Here is a 19,507-nt window from a genome sequence, read left to right on the forward strand (position 1 = left end):
GGTTCTCCTCAAGGCTCTCCAGACAAAATAAACCTCCTTTCTAGTTCACAAAACACCCATTGTGAAAACAAGATTAATACTACCAATTCTTGGTTTCATTTCTGAAGCCTCATTGCATTCATATCCATTCATTCTTTTTAAAGCTATCAGGCCAGTACTTATTATTTTACATCAGTGACAACTAAAAGTGATCCCTTTTGATCCACTTTGTGGCATTGGTTGTGTGCCTGACAATGCAGGTGAAAAGAATGTGATACCAGGGACTACAGATTCAGATAAGAGTGTGAAGGAAGAGGTGTGGGCAAAGCAACACCTCTAGAAACATGCTAGAATGCTAGTATGTTCTTATATATAGGAAGAGGATATTTACTTTAGTGGTGGAGAGAAGATAGGAAAGAGAAAGGGAATGATTTGGCTTGAAGTAGGTACATAGCCTGGCTGCTACTTGAATGAATGCATATTTTTCTCCTTTCCAGTAGATATTTGAAAATCATAACTTTGGTCTAAGCAAAGATTTTGCACTACAATTACTGACTTAGGCTGTATGTGCAAGGTGAAAAAGATATTAATTATCTCTCTTCTGTGCAGCTGCACACAGCAAGATGATAGCTGGTGATCTTTGTTAGGCATCTGAAAAATAAATAAAAATAAGATGTTTACTTGGAGTTAATGTCTGTAGGGGGATAGAAGGCAGACAATAAAATCCCACCCATCTACTGACTTGATAAGTCAGTAAGTTATTTCTAACTACGTTCAATGTAACTAAGGCTACTAACTTTTTTTTTTTTATTGTAAAAACCTAAGTTACACTGTTTAGGGTGTTAGATGCATGACAGTGATTCCTGCTCCTTGTAAGAATTGAGCTGTTGTCTGCTTGCAAGTTTTTCTAATGGCAAAACTGTCCCGTGAATTCATCATGGCCCTGTTTATTGATTTCTCTAGGTCCCCAAGCAACATTGCAGACTGATCTGAAATTTCTGTCTGAAATAAATATTGAAAGATTTAGAATTGACAAACACCTTTGTCTAATTGTTGACTTAAAAACTAGCTTAAACAATATATCAGATGCCATCATAGCATTAACTTTTCCCTCTGATAAAGATGTTTGAGCATTTTCCTTTTTCCTTGTTGTAGACAAAGTAAGGAAAAAAAAGATTTTTTCTCAATACAGCATTGTGCTGTGAAATCTTCTCCAGCAAATCATTTTATCATACTAATATATTTTCTGTCTGAAAATCAACAGGGAACACTTTCTGTGCACTGTACATCTTGGACAAATTATAGGGTTTGTATTTCGGCCATTGTCACTCTAGAGGCAAGGATTTAACATTTGTTTAGTTAAATGAAATGGGAGCCATAGATCAAGATATAATTTGCAATCCAGTGACCATATCTAATTTTAGTAGCTCAACTCTATATGACTTGAGAAAGAAGTTGCTAAACCTCGCTTATTCATCTTGCTGATCATAGCTATACCTTTCATCTAGAAAGTGGTAAATGGACATCCTTGGATAAATTTAAAACCACATCAAAGCAAATTAGTGCTTTTTATTTTAAAAAATAGATACTAAAACTTTTTTTTGTCTATATTGTCTTCAACCAACAACAGATGACCTACATGAATTTTCTTCTTTTTTCAAATGATCTAGGTGATGGGAGGCTTTCATTTTTTTCCGTCAAGTTCAAGAAACTGTGATTTGAATGAAAAAGTACTGATTATATATCAAGTTAAACAATAATGAAGAGATGGAAAAAGCTACTGAATCAAACTAAAAAAAAAAAAGCCTTGTACTTCATCTGTTCAACCGCATTGCAATTGAATTAGCTTTTGTGTTACTAAATATTAAATTCTAGGCTGAAGTAGTGTGTCTGGGCAGAACTTAGAATCATAGAACTTGTTCAGTGAAGAAGAAAAAGAAATAAATGTCACAGACATTTGTCTCAAATCAGGTGCTCCTTGATGTCACTCATGACTAGTTTTAGATATTATTAAAGATGCTGTAGATCAAGGCAAATTTTCCTTTGCCAGAAACAGGCAAAGTTTGTAAAATTATCTGTTTATTTTACAGAAAAAAAAAAAAATAAAAAGTCATGTAGGTTTCTGTTTGTTTGGGTTTTTATTTATTTTTTTATTTTTATTTTTTTAAATTCAACAAGGAAAAGAAAGATATCCAAACCCCACCAATTTATTATAATATTCAGGTATTTTGGAGAGAAGTACATGAGCCTAAGGTGATTCATGCTATGCATGCAAACTTTCTTCTGTATTTCGGGAGAGTCCTTGAATGACCAAGTTTATACTCATGCGCATGAAAAATAAATCCATTCTTCTGGAAAACTGGCGCATTTTTCTGTGCAGATTTAGGATCTGCCTCCTTTATCTCTAAATTAATTATCCTAAATGTTAGCAGCAGGTTTTGGAGTTGCCTTAAGCTAAATATTAGTAGTCAAACAGTATTTCAGAAATGGTTCTGGTAAAATATCTGAAGTAAAAGTGAAGACAAACCCCGTTCTTCTTCAGCTCAAAACTTAGTTTAAATTGATATATTTCACTGGCTTAGTGGTAGAGTAGTAACATGTCTGCAAACATTACAGTAAATGTGCTGACGTGTTAATAGTAAATCCTATTGAAATTATGGTAAAACTGATTATTTTTTGAAATCCACAGTATACTTTAGAAAGATTTTTATTATAAAGTGCATGCCTATCTACTATTTTTTAGTGAAACAAATAGTAATCAATTACAAAAGTAAATTGCTTCTACTTTTGAGACATTCTTGTCAATATGAATAACCAAATCGTAATTGCTACCAATAGCAACTTAATGAAGTGCGAACAAAGGATAACACTAGAGCTCTTTTGGAATGGCTGATCTGTCCAGTGGTTCATCAGAAATACAAATTTTAAACAGTACAAGCACAAACTGTATATGTTTCAAATTTTTATTATAAATCTGATCATAATACAGATATATTTTTTATCTGATTTTAATTACACTGTAGTAATTCTATCCATTTTCTGTCTCTCTGTCAAATCTTGTGGTAATATAACATTCACATTTCATATCTGCAAGTTCTGAAAACTTAAAGCTGTTATTATTTGTAATGTTAATATCTATCTGCTATTTTTCACTGTTTATGAACTGATTGTGCTTTGTTGTGCAAACTGAGAAAACACTATGAAAAACCTTGTATCTTACCTTGTCTGTTAGTTTAAAAATGCAACCAAAAACCTAATATAGTTAACTGCACTATAATTTTTTGATTGATCAAATCTGAGCCTATCCTGTGTTTTTGAAGCATGCACTGAACAACATGTGTTTCTTTGGTTTCTCTTGTTCTTGCTGTTTTCTCATTAGGATGCTTACAGCTTTTGACTGAACTGGTGGGAATGAATATAACTAGGAACTGGAAATGTTCCCAGTCAAGTTTTTCTTGTCACTGAAAAAGACCTTGGCTTCACCTTTCAAAATCCAGTGGACAGCAATCTAAAGTGAAATTGTTCTGCTGAAATTGATGGGAACTTAGGTACTCCAGGCTACTGGAAGGACATCTTATTTTTAATCCTGCATTTATGAAGACATTGGATTTAGGGCATGATCCAGAGCCCATTGTAGTCAATGGGAGTCTTTTTCCATTGACTTCAGCGGGGTTTGGATCAGGCCTTTACTTCCTAAAATGAATTGAGTCCCAGCAGAAGCCTGCTATAAGCAAGTGGCATCCTTTCCTGAGATCTTAGAAGATGCTGAAGACACCGGTACACTCATATTTTGCTCATGAGTATGGCTATGTGTATGGCTCATTTCCCATGGGGAATCCCCAGCGTATCTTAAAAGTAAAAAAACAAAAATTAAAGTCTAAGCATTGCCAGTTGCATTCAAAATAGTTTGTCTAGAATGCAGGGCTTCATATTCATATCATAAAATGATAAATTATGAGAAACAATGTAGATAAATTTCTGAGTATGTCTTAAATTCTCCCTTTCCTCTTATGAACTAAGTTTAAAGCTCCCAGAAGTCTAGCATGTGAATCTTTAAAATTCAGAAATAAAAACCAGTCTCACTAGAGACCTCATTTTGTGTGACAATGGCTGTAATGAAAACTAATAGTAACAACACAAAGACATTGATTTTTCCATTGGAGTGACCATTTTCAAAATTTTTATTTCTATAAAAGGGATCTAAATATGCTACAAAATGGAAAGAAATTAAAGGATTTCTTTAAAAAGAACAAATAGTAGGGGGTTACAAAGTTCCTGTTTTGTTGTTGTTTTTCCTGAATAAGTTTAAATATTTTTTAAAAATTAAAGAGGAAGTAAAAGAAATTTAAATCCTTCCATACCTGTTGAACCTGTGTACTTTCCAAGGAATAGTTCTATTTCAAGTCATGTAAATGTCTGAAATCCTGAAGGCCTGAAAGCATAGTCTGAGCAATGACTTCAAGGCTTTTGGCTTCATAGGCTTGATAAGTTACGTGGTGTAGGTACATAGATATTTGCAGGACTGAGCTCTGTCTGAGCTAGCTGCTCAAGTTTTCCTTTACAGATAGCAACTTTGTAGCAGAAATCTTTTAAGCTCGTGCAGTTGTTTGAAGTTGTCTGATGAACTGTGCCTCAAAACTACCTCTATCTCTCCACTCATTATGAGAGGAATAAATACGACAACTCAAAACACATATAAATTTGCACGTATGAGTTGCTTCTGCATCCCTTCAGATGCAAACTGAGAACCTTAAAAACCTTGTGATCAGGACTAACAAAAAGCCTGCAGTCAAGGCTAGAGGTTCAAGAGTGTCTCATAAAGCCTTTTGGCTTCCAGAAATCCTTATTGCAATATTGAGAGGACCTGGACACAGCCAATTGCAAATTCCACAGCTCTAAAACAAATTATTTGCAAAGGAAAGAAGAGGGAGCCTGAAAGATTTCTGTCAGATGTTCAGAGACATCTCAAGTCCAGACACTCCTGATACCGTCTATTTTTTATCTTTCTATGTGAGGGTGTTTGTATCTTCCATTTCTGGCTGGCAGCCTAAAGTTTCAGTCAAAAATTGTCATATTTTTTAACAGAGAGTTCTGTCCTCCTTTCCTAGGCATAATAGGATGCATAGAAAGAAATGACTCTGAAAATTTTGTTTTACCTGGAACGTATACAGAGACTTATCTGTAGTATGTGCATAATATTTGACAAAACTAATGATTTCTAGTGAAAAAATAGTATGGGGGAGGTTGTTAGTGCTTCTGAGGCTGTTCCATCCTCCACAATAATTCCAGTCCCCTCTCTGACAGCAACTGAGCTTAAATGGAAATGGCACTGCTTGAAAAAGTCCTTTCTGGAAATATAATGATATAGTGGAACTTCTGAAGAATTCTTGCTTTTACATCTAATCCAAATTTCTTTTCCCATTACAAATTGAATGCATTAGTCTTATTAGTTAAGACAAATTTTACATGAAAATTTATAGTCAATGCATTGTAATTTGGACCATTGTTTCACCTGATAATTTGTTTTCTTAGGAAAATGTTACTTTTTTTTTTAGATGACTCTTGTCATAGTTCATATCTCACTTGATTGGTGTGACCTTTTTGACACCATTTATGCAGTTTACAATGTTGTATAGGTCAAAAATTATCTTTCAACACTAGAAAGGTAGATTATTAAGTTTTGAAAGTTATATTTTGTGGGGCAGATTGGTATGACTATAGTTTTTAATGCAATCAAACTGTAAATCTGTATGCGTAAATTGGAACTATGGTCTTGAGATTGACTTTGGGCCACCAGTTTCTGAAGGTTGCACTTATATTGTATGGTTTCCTAATAAATGTTGCACTCACTTGTTCTTTTATAGAGTCATTTCAGTTTATTATTTTCGTATTACTAGTTCTTAGACTTTGTGCACGACCATTAATTAAAACTGTTAATATACTGCCTGCTCTAATGAATCTCTTTTTCCTCACTTGCAAGAGAATGTTGGTGATATGTCTCTTTATATTCTTGAAAAAATACTATAACACTACTGAAAAGTTATGGATTTTTTTTTCCTTCATATTGTGTAAATTACTTCTGTCATCTATGTTATTAGATTTTAATTCAGTAAAGATGAGTTAACAAACTGTGAAGGGCGCACGCTATAAACCTTTCAACAGCTTTGGCAAGAAAAGTAATACAAGGAAAATATGTGTGCAAGGATGAATGGGATTTGGAGGATCAGCAGTGTGAGTGACTGATGTTACAAAAGAAGACTGTATTTAGTTTTATGATGAGTTACATCTTCAGTTTGAAAAGGAATCTGCATATGTGTGATAATTCAAAGTGACCAAATTACAGGGCTGTCAATAAACTTCCTTTTGTCTACCTATTTTTTTTCCTTTTCTTCTTCTGTGAAATAACACAGAAATATGAAAAACAGGTATTCAAGTATGTTCAAGTATGCCAATGTGGTGTGGTAAATTGCATATTGTCCCAGCTCAAACAGCATGTTCTGGAGAAACTTTGTATGTTATCTCTAGAACTTCATGTTGTCTACAGACCAACTAAGAGTTGCTGCCATCTTATCTTTAAAATCTTTTACGTTATGTTAGCTGTGTAGATATCTATGAAATTATCATTATCTCAAATACATCAGGAATATCTTATTGTTATCTAATTAAGAAAATGAATCAAAAATTATGGGGAACTGAATGTCGATACAGGTTTGTTTTCTCATTGATTAAGGTTTATTTATGATAATAACTCAAAAGCATACAGAAAAATAATTCATCCTCTCATATACAAAAAGAAAACAAGTGGGTGCTGATATGAAAATTAATTACTTAAATAGGTATTACACATAGCGATATTGAATAAAACATTGGCAAACAGTACTGATTACTTTGTATTGCATCTAATGATTGAAATAAGGCTATAAAAGAATCTATTACTTGTAAAATAATCTATTATTGTGGAGACACATCTTTTACGAGTACTGAAGAGTAATAATGTTGATTTTGTACAGAAGCAATGCATGTTAAGAGAGAAACCGTATCTAGGTCTCTTAACCTAAGATTTTACACACAGAAAGCAAAATAAGCATTTTGATTCACAGCTGATTGATAGTCTCACATAGATTTATGTCACTGGAAATTAGTTTCCTTGCTTAGATTTGGTATATCCCAGAGCACTAGCATCTAGGAATCTTGAGTTTTGAGAGCTTGAAAGAAAGTCTCACTGTACATACTCACCTATGCAAGGAAAAAATTACTGTTTCTTAACTGAGCTGTGGAAATGTGCTACACGCAGACACACACTCAGACAGTGATAGGACAAGGGGCAATGGGTGTAAACTGGAGCATAGGAAGTTCCACGTTAACATCAGGAAGAACTTCTTTACTGTAAGAGTGACAGAGCACTGGAACAGGTTGCCCAGGGGGGTTGTGGAGTCTCCTACACTGGAGATATTCAAGGCCCGCCTGGACAAGTTCCTGTGTGATGTACTGTAGGTTACCCTGCTCTTGTGGGGGGGTTGGACTAGATGATCTTTTGAGGTCCCTTCCAACCCTTGGGATTCTGTGATTCTGTGATTCTGTGATTCTCTTTCATACACATTTGAACTATTTGCTATTCGCTGTTTTGACGACTCAGTTTCAGTACTTCTGGTGTGTTTAATTTTTGAGAAATTTTTTTGAAAGATGTTCCATGAATTATATGAATAGCAAATAGAGATCTGATTTTGGTATGTGTAAAAATAACATGCAGAAATAGCTCCAGTTTCTTTATCATGCAGTCCCAAAACCACATTTCTGTGTACAGGATCTAAGATGATCTGTAGAAGATGTCTATTCAGCCTGGCAACATGCACTGCTGGCCCTGTTAAATCTTACCCATGCAAGCTGATCAGAACTACAGTGGATTAACCACTACCCGATTTTGATAGGCATACAGACCTGTATGTTTCAACAGTTTCACCATGCTTAAAACCTGCATCGTTTACATGGCTGTGGTGGGCATCTCCTGTTATTCCTCTAACTAGTGAAACTCTCCAAATGAAATATTTTATAATTACTTTCTTCCATATCTTTTATAAATTCTTATCACTTACTTACAAATTCTGGAGCTGAAGTTCTGCATTGTTGTCAACTTCTACAAACTGCCAAATCAAGCTGAAAATTATAAATGTCATATAAATATGATGTTGAAGACAATAACTGCAATTATTAATTTAAATTTCAAATTATCTGATATCAGTATTAACTATTACTTAACCTCCTAGACTAGCACTGAAGGTGGTGACATTAGTTTTGGTTTTGTTTTGGGTTTTTTTTTTGGGGGGGGTTGGTTTTGTTGGGTTTTTTTTTTTGTTTTTTTTTGTTTTTTTTTTTGTAGATAACACCCTGCCCTTATATTTTTTTTAGGCTATACTATCTTTGAAACAAAAATTGTGTAGAGTAGTTTAGCTTTAGTGACAGACTAGAATGTTTTCATTTCAGTCTGTGCAGCATTAAAATTCTAAACCCTGAGCTTCTAATGTTTAGAGAAGAGAAAGGTTTTAGATAAATTATTTTGAATCCACTTCTATATAACACACTGAAAATGCAGAACATAAAATTGTAAGGAAATCTCACAGGTGAACTATCAAACTTACATTTTGCTTTCTGTCTTTCATACATTTATCAGGTTAAAAGGACACAAAGTTTTCAACAAGATTCCTTTATTTTGTCAGGTACTCATCTGTTTGTGTGTGTGTTCTTCTTAAATTTTGTTTTTGTATTTTATGGCACTATCTCTTCCAGGTTTCTGATTTATTTATATTCCAGGAGTAACCCAGAGGAAAAATAGCAAGATGGATCTGATATTGTATATTAATTGCCAGAGATCTAAGAATAAAGCATAGGTGTTTCTATTGTTGTAGGAGATAAAAATGCATCCTTTTGCCTTGTGGAAATGTTGAAAATATTGTATGCTTTCACAATACCAGATGGTTTCTAATCACTAAGGCCGTTGCCTGGAAGATTGTTTTAGTCACTGACAAGCTCATATCCTATTTGCATTTAAATGCTCTCAGATGTACCTAATAGCTTCACAATACCATGTTAGCAGGGACACAATTGTATAGTCCAAATCTATACAGTAGCTTCACTGAAGTAGCCACTAGCCTGCTGTCTGTATAGAAAATGAGCATTTTGGATTGGGTAAGTGTATGTGGCTGTTGTGTAATGACTAGCTATCTTTTACTTCATTCTTCGGAACAGGCTCCCCACACACACACATACACGCCATAAAAACCCTCTATCTTTTACATGACAGACTCTTTCAACTCTTTCGTTATAATTTTCCCAGGGCTAATACAGTATTGAATGCAATGAAGTAAAATGAATTGCTTCCAAGTACTACAGGTACTGCGACAAAAAAAAAAACCCACCTCATTTTACTTAGAACAAAGAAAAAAAAATCCATTTCTTTATGTAAAGCTTTCATCATAGTACTGCCAATGCAGAGTCATTATTGCATTTCATCTAAAATTGACTGAACTTTGGTTCAAATATAAATTCTATTTAGTGCAGATTAACTTCATAGAATAGATTGCACAAAAACTGCATTTTGCTTCAAAGGCAACAGCTTTGCTGTGTTGCTTGTGAATCCTGTGTTGGCAAAAATTTATTCGGAGAATATGTGTTACATAAAAGTGTAGATATTTGAAAGTTTAGGCAACAACTGTGTAATCCGCAAACTTGTACACTGCTGATCACTGAAATACAGAAACTTTTCTTTGAATATTTTTTAAATAATATGCTTCTGGATTTGACTTCTAAGATCAAATGGCCAAGGAGAGTTTTTTTCTGATTTCTCTAATTTAATGAAGGTGATAAGGTGGCTATTAAGAGATTATGTGACTCTATCTCCATCATATTCATTCAGAGGCAATCCTTATAATTTTTCCAGGTACAACAATTTCATTTGTTTACAAATTTACTGTAAGATTTTTAAAAGTATTTGATTTTATACTTAGAATTCATAAAAATAAGAAAAACACTAACTCCTTATAGTTCCATTATGCCAACTAATGGCATGCAGTATTAATTTCTGCAAGCTCTTTCTTTTTAATTTCTGTTTCAATGATAGACCAAAGTAGCTATCTATATTGCTATAGCAAGCTTACATATTGTTGCTGTAGAACAACTGCAATGTCAGCAAACAGCAGTGTGGTACTGTCATCATATCAAATCTAACGTAGCGACAGGTATTATACATGGGGTTTGTGAACTGTCAGATGAGGTGAGCATGTACTGATGTTAAAGGAAACGTAAGATTGGCTGTTAACTGTTTGCGCAAAATATATTGAGTTACTTTTTGCACTTTTTGTAGGTTAGGGATTTAGTCCACAAAAAGAGGAGCTTTTCTGGGACAAAACCTTAGTCCCACTGAAGTCAATGTTAAAAGGTTTACTGAGCAGAACAGGCCACATTTCACCTCTAATATTTACACTCACCGTAAACCAAGTTAGTGACTAAACGAAAAGTTAGTGGCAGCTCTTCTGCATCAATCTGTTTGTTTGAAAGTGATAGGGGCAAAATTCACCAGATATGAGTGCAGGCAGTTAGGATGGGACTCTTTTTCTGACTGACTGAGCATTAATCATATTCTGGATCAGGAAAACCAGCTGCTAGAATTTCTGCCACCCACACTTTTAAAAGGAATATGTAACTTTGCTGAGGCACATTATTATTATATAACTGGTGGCAGTAGTCCTACAGATGGCAGTTCGTATTAGAAAGGTTGGAGGCCTGATGACAGCTGAGAGTGATAGGAATTTTTTTCTCTGACTTCAGCATGATTCTGGAATGAAATGCTGGCTCTACCTATAGTTTATCTACATCTTGTTTTGCTTGGTTCCCCTTGCAGTCAGCAGGAAGCATAGGCCTCTCTAGAGAGTGATTCATTACATCCAAAGTCAAGTGTGAAGTATGTGATGGGTGATTCACCTGAATTATTTCCTTCCATGCATTTGGAGGGGAATGAAAAACATGACTAATACAGGGAAGTCAAATATCCAAAACTGTAACGAATCCTTTAAATGGGATCTTCAAAATACCATGTTGAAAATCTTAACATGACTAAATATAACAGACAAAAATAAGTTTAGTTTCAAAACCCACAGCCAAGTTATGCTAAAGTTTTCTAGCTGAGAAGGAGAGAAGGATGAAAACAGTTTTCCTTGTTAATTCTTGTATCCTGTATAAGGTGATTCCTACAGTGCAAGTTGTTTTCTCTTCCAGTAGCATTTTTAAAGCCATCTGTATAAACAGGAAATATTGAGGGCAGAAATCCACTGGTGTCTGGCAGCCAAACTGGGCAGGCATATGCTCTATATTGCTGGAGGAATATAAAAACAGGCATTATCCCTCCCTGCTGTCTGGGAAGTGAACAGATCTAAGAACCTACATAAAGACATTGTTTACTCAACATATTGGTATGATTCGCTTGGTTCTAATAAAAAAACTAATTTTGAAATCAGTATTGTGATGGCTATATCCTTTAAGGATATATACTTTTGTAGCAATGCTGCAGTAGAAAATATTTGAAATTGATCCTGACTTGAATAAATAATGTCAGAATCTGTAAAGGCTACATCTAATTTCAAGTGCTATTGCTATTGAAATGTGTCCTGCCCAGGGAAAGAAGACGATCTAGTAGGTACTGAATATACATGATGAGTAAATAGAGAAAAGGAAGGGAAATGTAGACCCCAGATCCAGGTTCCACATCAGGAAAGTCCAACAATAAAAGCTTAGTGTCTGCTTTTCATCTGCATGCACTTTTGGCAGGGCTGGGTACTTAGGGGACATTCAGGGCAGCAAAGCAGCTCGTCTCTTGGGAAATTCAAGCAAAGAAAAGTATTCACTGGAGTCATCCTGCTGAAAAAGAACTGAAATGAAACAATCCTTTTCCACATGTTAGGCTCGCTTCCTGCTGAAGGCAATGGAGATATCTGAAAATTTGTACAAGAATGTTTGCTTCTATATTTTGAAGGCTGTAAAGCATATCTGGGAAAACCTCCAAACCTCTCCTGAGAAATCTAAACTAAGTCTTGACCTTCACAGGGTGGAGGAGTTGGTTGGTTGGTTGGTTGGTTGATTGATTGATTGATTGATTGGTTGATTTTGTTTGGTGTTTTTGTAGGGTTCGGTTGGTTGCATTTTTCCCCAGACAATTAGATCATTCCACACTACCTGAGCCATTAGTTTAGTATTTATAATTTTTGGAGAGTTTTGAGAGCTACCTGGTAAGGTGCAGCAACACACTAAATGTTAACAGAACCTCCATGGTTAGCTTAATTATCACAGAATCATAGAATGGTTAAGGTTGGAAGTGACCTTAAAGATCATCTATTTCCAACCCTCCTTAAGTCAAAGAATATAAAAAGCAATTTTATCTTTAAAGGTTAAAAGAAATATCAAATTAATGAAAGAAAATGGTTGTTATCTCAGTTTACTTTCAATCTCTTTAATGACTAACAAAATGAAAGCTAAAGTTCATATCTTCCTCATTATGGTCTACAAAAGCATACTTTTGTTAATTTTATATAAATTTATCTCTCCACAGAAAAAATATTACAAAATAGTAGCATAGGTTGTGATGAAAAGAACCAGTACATACCAAACATTTTTGAGATGTCAAATGTTTTTGAAATAATGTGGCTATAGCAGGCACAGATTTATAGATCACTAAATACTGTGTGATATTTTGCCTCTTAGCAGAAAATGTAAGGAACTGAAAATTCTGATAAAGCAATTGGATAAAGAGCTGATTTGCAATTTAAAAACAGTAAAAAAAGGCGTCCTTGGAACTACTTGGCATTGATATTAAATTAAACCAAGGAAATGCATTGCAGTCAGTACTTCTGAATATGACTATTGAAGAAGTGGTATAATCACCATGAAAATTCTCAAACTGGACTAAATTTAAGGTGTTTGAAAAAGCTTTTGGCTAGGCTTATGTTTTAGTTGATGTACACAAAAATAACAGAGTCAAGAGTTTGTATCCCAGCAGGGCAAGAATAATATACTTGAAGAATGCAATATACCAAATTTTGCGATATTCTGGGCATATGGGGACAAGCAGGGAAAGCTATTTCCCAGTTAGGGAAGACCTACAAATGACATGAATTACAATCAAGGAAGGAAAAAATACATCCTCGGTACAAGACTGTACCAAACGTGTACCATGGGTGAAGTGATTTCTGGGGCTGTGACCCTGCCACCTGGGTCACAGCACTGTATAGCGAAGCAAATATTTTGTTGAAGAAGAGCGAAATATCAGGAGTTAGGCAATTACTGTTGGGGTTGAGAGCAGCAGCAATAGATCTTGGCTGCTGTCCCATACTCTTCCGAGCAGCAAGCTTGGATCTACAGGGAGTTTGCTATTCTTTAGCCCCTTTCATGCTCAGCCTCTCACTTTTAAGGCAGGAAAATTCAGTTCTGCTTTTATAATCTTCATTGCCACTTTCTTTCCTAGAAAGAGACAGGGGCAAACTGTGAGAGCAACAAAGGTATTTTGAGATAGCTAAATCCATTGATCATTTGTAAAAATTTACTAAATAGCAAGCTTCCTGCCATGTCTGCTCTCTATAAATAAGGTTTTTTTGTTTTAAAATGTATTTGCCTGGCATGCCATTCTTCTACATTTCTTTGCTAATAAAATGTCTGTCATTCTTTAATCCTTTAATCTCAAGCATATAAAAAAAATAAAATACCCACTAGACATATTTTTCTGTTTTGAATCAAGTTACTAGTGCAGTGTTATCATCTGAAACTATTAATTTCATTTTTATTATGTCAGCCTACTTGAATTTGTTTTTTTTTTTCATTACCAGTTTTTCCTATTCATCAGCCAGTCTTTTGTAAATTTTGTCAGTTTCTGCTAACCAGTGGAACAATGTCACATGTTTTTCTATACTGAAGAAAGAACTGTGTCACTATATGAAGTATAAAAGGGTATGACTGGTGTGTAAATTAACCAACAGCAGACCACAGGCTAATCCATTTATTCATTCAAGTACCATTTTTTTCTGGACTTGTTTTGCATCAAAAGCAATTGCTACTGTCTTATATAATTGAAAGAATAAATCTTTTTGCTTTATAACATTATTCACTAAATCCAAAACCTCTTTCAAAGCTGAAGAATGATTTCACTTGTTTTAAGGATTCACTTCTCAGCAGAATTTAATATGTATGTATGTATGTGCATAGTTACAGAATTTCTTTGTTGTCATTGTCATAGTTACTGCTTCAGTGAGATACATGTCTGGGTACAGCTCTATGGTATGGAGAAAAGACCAAGAAAGCCCTGTGCATATCTGCTAACTGTGAATTTATGGAAAGTTTTTTCAGTATAATTTTAAAAAGCTTATTGAACACACTGAACACACCAAAAGTACTATTCTGAATTCACTTACACGTAATGAATTGCATCTGTGTAAAACTGGAATTTAAAAAATCATCCACAGTTATCACCTAAATAAATGGATTGAGATCTGAAATATCATGAGCAAACTTTTTGTAACCTAAAGCAACAATTACTGAAAGGAATCCACACACTTGAATTAAAACAAACATAGAATCCAGGTAATAGAATCCTGGGCAGGTTGTCTTCCTTTAAGGTTAGTTATTTGTTTTCTTTTTAATATTATGTGGTCATGCTAGAGTAATCAAAAACTGCAAGGAGTTAATAGAGTGTGTTTATTGTCATCTTGATGAAAAGGTTTTATGAGACATCTGTGCATCAATAAACCTCTCTGTTGTCAATAATTTGAAGCTATCGTCTCCATGATGGGAACACGCAATACTGAACTACGTTATTAAAACCCATTTTAATACTTGTCTTCTTATGTCTCCTACCAAGGATTATTAAGATAGCCCTTGCCATCTGAAAGGAAACAATTTTTTAGTAGCAGAATTGCCAAGGACATTACAGGGCTCCCTGGAATGCTTTCAAGGAAATGTCAATTTGATCAATACTAAAGGATTTCAGAGCTCTATAAAAATAAGGCAAAGCAGGACAAAGCACACATCACATGAAACAGAAAAAGCTGAAGTTTCAAGAACAGTTCTCTTGAGATATATATCTTCAAATGTGTAAATTTACAGGCTAAATGCATCAAATGTGTGAGGTAGATTAAATTAGATAAATTTATGTGCACTAAGACTGTCATAAACCTCTTAACACCCTACTCCAAGACGAATAAATTCAAGCACCACATGTAAATAAATCTACTACTACCATCATTGACCTAATTTATTCATTTATACTCACACATGCAAACAAGATTAAAAACAAAACCAAGGCAAATATTTTCTACGGAATCAAAAAGACTAGCTTAGGCAACACACATTCTGGATGACTAAAATTCTGTGAGATGATCTCACCATTTTTTTCTGACAATTTTGTAATAATTTTGGTCTAAATTGACTCAAACAGATAGTTTCCACCTATTATTGACCAATGTTCTGTGTAGGTGTTGAAAAGTATCACAGAATCTGAGAATGTCTGGGCCGGCACCTAGGCCAGAAGATACTATAATTCTAGTTAACTAGAATATAATTCATCACTGGTGAGAAATACAACAGGACACTGAATTAAAGACTGCATGATTCATAACTTGCATGTTTTCAATGAAATTTAAAAAGTCTTTGAAAAATAGCTTGCCTTAGTGTTTTCCTGGTTTATTATTTAAAATTAATGAAGACAAAAAGCACCTAGTTGTGTTCTAGACGAACCAACAAAACTACCAAAGGTTCCTCCCCCAAAAGTTCAAACATTAATAGGCAATATTGAAAAGGTTTCAGCAACTTGTTCTCTGTCAAAAAAACACTTTTTTCTGTTTTCTTAAACCATTCAGGACAAGAAAGAACTTTTCACAGAAAATAAAAGCAATGATATACGATCTAGAAGAAGGAAAACAACAATTATTAATGAAAATAAGCTAAACGAACTTCTTAAATCATAGTGTTAATCATCCAAGGATTTTAAAATGCATATTTTACAGAAGGAGTATAAAGTTAAGTTTTAAAATGAGAAAAATGATACAGATCCACTCCTTTGTAATTTAATATTGTTTGTCAAGGGGAACTATAGTATGGATTGTCTAGGCTGTTAGTCATATGGCATGCCCCAGTACATAAGCATGTACAGGACCAAGACCTATATAACTAATCTCATTGCAGCATCATATGTCAAGCAAAAAATGAAGAACTGCTATTTGGACTTTTCTGGACACCCCTGCAAAAAAAAAAAAAATCTTTAATTTGTCACAAGAGTCTCTTCTAAAGATATATATATATATATATATATATATATATTCGTGCTGACATTTTCATACCACCTCTCAGGTTGTGAGAAGTGTGACACTTCTGTACAAGACATAATTATTTCCCCTAAGATTGAAGGGTTTTAATAGAATGGATCTGTCACACTGTCTGTGCTTTAGATATGAAATGCCTTCTCCTATCATTCTGTGGGCCAGTGAAGTGCGCTTGCGTTTGCCTGGCAAAAGGTTTGTTAAAATTGTAGTGCTGCCTTATCTTTTGAGAACAGCTGGCTCATAAAAGTTGCATATTGAATAGCTTGAGCTCATTCATATTTCAGAACATATTTATATCTGCCAGTGAGCAGTTTTATAACATCCCTCTTATATTTTACATCAACAGTATTAACTACAACTTATGTTGTTCATTTGCTATTAAAAGCAACAGATGGTACACTAAGTTGTTTCTTCTTCAACATAAAGCATGCACTCAGTTGGCATTAAAACTTGTTTCTGCTCTGAAAAGGGATTTATGTGAAATACACTTTGTGGATTCCACATTTATTGTTTCTCAATTATTCTTGAATGAAATAATCTATTCTTTAGAAGTTATAAACTGGGTTTTCCAACTGCTTACAACTTTGGGTGGTTTGTGAAAATAAAGCTGGTTTTAATGCTACCAGAATCCACAAACAAAAAGGGCTTTGCAATGATGATTCGATCTTAGAGGTCTTTTCCTACCCAGCTGATTCTATGAGTCTATGATTTAGGTACCAGTTTTGTTCATGTAATACAGTCAGGTAAAAATTCTAGCTCAGTCCCCAGATCTACTAGCCTTACCAAAGAGGAGGACCAAAATATGTAAACCAGAAAATTACTAACCCTTCTCTTAGACCAGCCAGATAAACTCTTGAATTATTTCTGTCAGCTTAATAGAGTCTGCATCAGCCTGCATCTAGCTCTTGCTTAAGAAGCTTCTAATACTCAGGCAGACCATGCGTCTTTGGCTGATCTGACAGATGAAGTTTCCTTGCTGCCCAGACAGTACAGATTACGATGAAAAACTCTGGTCGCTCACAGCCACCTGTGTCAGGGCTATTTTATAAAGTTTCTATTTTGATTGTACAGCTTTGATTAATCTTTTTATGTGAAGTAACAGGAGTTGCTTCACTCAAATGACAATATAGAAATAGTAAGTTCACAGAGATTGTGAGAGGCAACGGATACTTTACTGCTGTAAGAACCTGTCTATCTTGCTTGTTTGCTCCACTTGTGAAAGAGATACGCTGACCAAAGATATGTACAAAATTGCTGAAAAAAATACTTGCTCATGCCATTTTTTTAATTGACGCCTTTAATTTTATTTGGACTCGGACAAACCAGTATTAAGAAATTCTTTTCTCTCTGCTGGGATGCAACACTGCAAAAATTTTCCTAGTTAGTTGTCCTGCATAAACTTTAAAAACCTACGGAGAGATGCACTCTAACATCTTTAAAACAACCAGTACATATGTTCTCCCTTCCAAATAACAGCATAAGAGAGAGGAATAAAGACTTGTTTGGGCACGGTGCAGGAAACTGAATGTCATACATTTGGTGTTTTACAAAGGATAACAGAGACACCTACTGGCAAAGAAAGAGAACAAAACATTCCTGTTAGGGAAAGTCCGGGTAACGTGAAGTATGAAGAAAAGAAAATTTTCCTTTTGATATTCTAGCCTGGTTGTAATATAGATAGATACAGAAAGAATATGAATTATGCTTTTGACACTAGTTGGTGATAGCTTTTAACTGGTTATTTCTTTGGTTCAATGTTCTCACCTCCAAATAATTAATTCTTTTTTTTTTTTTTTTTTTTGGTCTTCTATACAAATATTATCGCAAGAATGATTTTTTTTTTCTTTTAAAAAAGAAAATATTTTTAATCTGTTTAAAAATGCTATTCAATCAAAATATAGTGCTTTGTCAAAACTACAACTGTAATGAATTGAATTTTTGATACAAGCTCAAATAGTTAGGAAGATATGAAGGGTCTTGTTCTGAGGATTTTCTTACAGAGAAAAGTAAACATTTGAAAAGGCAACACCTATCTCCTCCTTCTTCTTCCTATCTCCTCCTTCTTCTTCCTAAACCTGTAGTGGAAGTGCAAATCACATGACAACTGACAATCAGGTTCCACTTGTTCATTAGCAGGCAAAGATCAACTTCAAACAAGCATTTCAAATTCCCATATAAACCAGATACAGGCAGTACATGAAACTCAGTGCATTTGGAATAGCTGCCTCTTTAAGCGAATGTTACTCTGCTGGCATCAACAGAGAGCTCACCAAAATCACAGTGATACGTGGAGGTGAAATGTTGAAATAATGTAGTTCCTGGGTACAACAGGGAGAATGGAAAAGGGCTAAGACTATCAGTCTACAACCTTTTAAAAAATCCTGCGGAGTTACAGACTTGCATAAAGCATGCTGAACTCTATAAGAGAAAGAAGTTCATGGACAGTCTTCGATGTGTTTAAGATACTAGGCTGCACAAGAGAAATAAAACATGGCTGTCTGCTTCTATTTCTCCTATTGATCAAGAAAGGAACAAGGGTGAGTGTGAGGTCTCATCCTCTGTGATCAAGCATCAGCAAGAGCAAAGAGTCGGAAATTAGCAAATTATTACAAAGTGCTTGTACCAGCAATGAAAGAAAAGTGAGACTTTTCTGTTCATCTCTTTGCCCCGGAAATGTCTGGACATTCCTTAATTAGGCTGGATTTTAGGGCTGTGATACAGCCTGAAGTGAAGTGAAAGTGCCAGCCCCAGTTACAAAATCTTCTAAGACATCCATAAAACTGTGTAGTTGTGCTATAATTCTTTGCTAGATTTCTTTGCTAGACTTATTGTTGCAGCATACTACTGACCACACCTATTAGACTGGTTTGAGAAATGATCAGGTTTTGTGTCTCATTTAAGGAAGTGTTTGAAAGGTTGTTAATTTCAAAAGGCTTCAGAATCTTTACCTTTGTTTTTAATCAACTTTCTCTAGACAATCTTCTACTTAAAAACATTCAGTGTTAACTGGCTATGTTTTCCTACTCTATCTTAGCCACATAAAAAGAGAGAGGAGGAAGTCTAAAGAAAAATAAAGGATCACATTTCCTTTTTCCTCTCTCTCAGTAGGAAAAGTCAAAAAGCCTCACTCACACATACATCAAAATGATGTATGGAAATTAAAAATCAATTTTCTT

The sequence above is a fragment of the Lathamus discolor genome, chromosome 2 (assembly GCF_037157495.1).
Source record: "Lathamus discolor isolate bLatDis1 chromosome 2, bLatDis1.hap1, whole genome shotgun sequence".
NCBI lineage: Eukaryota > Metazoa > Chordata > Aves > Psittaciformes > Psittacidae > Lathamus > Lathamus discolor.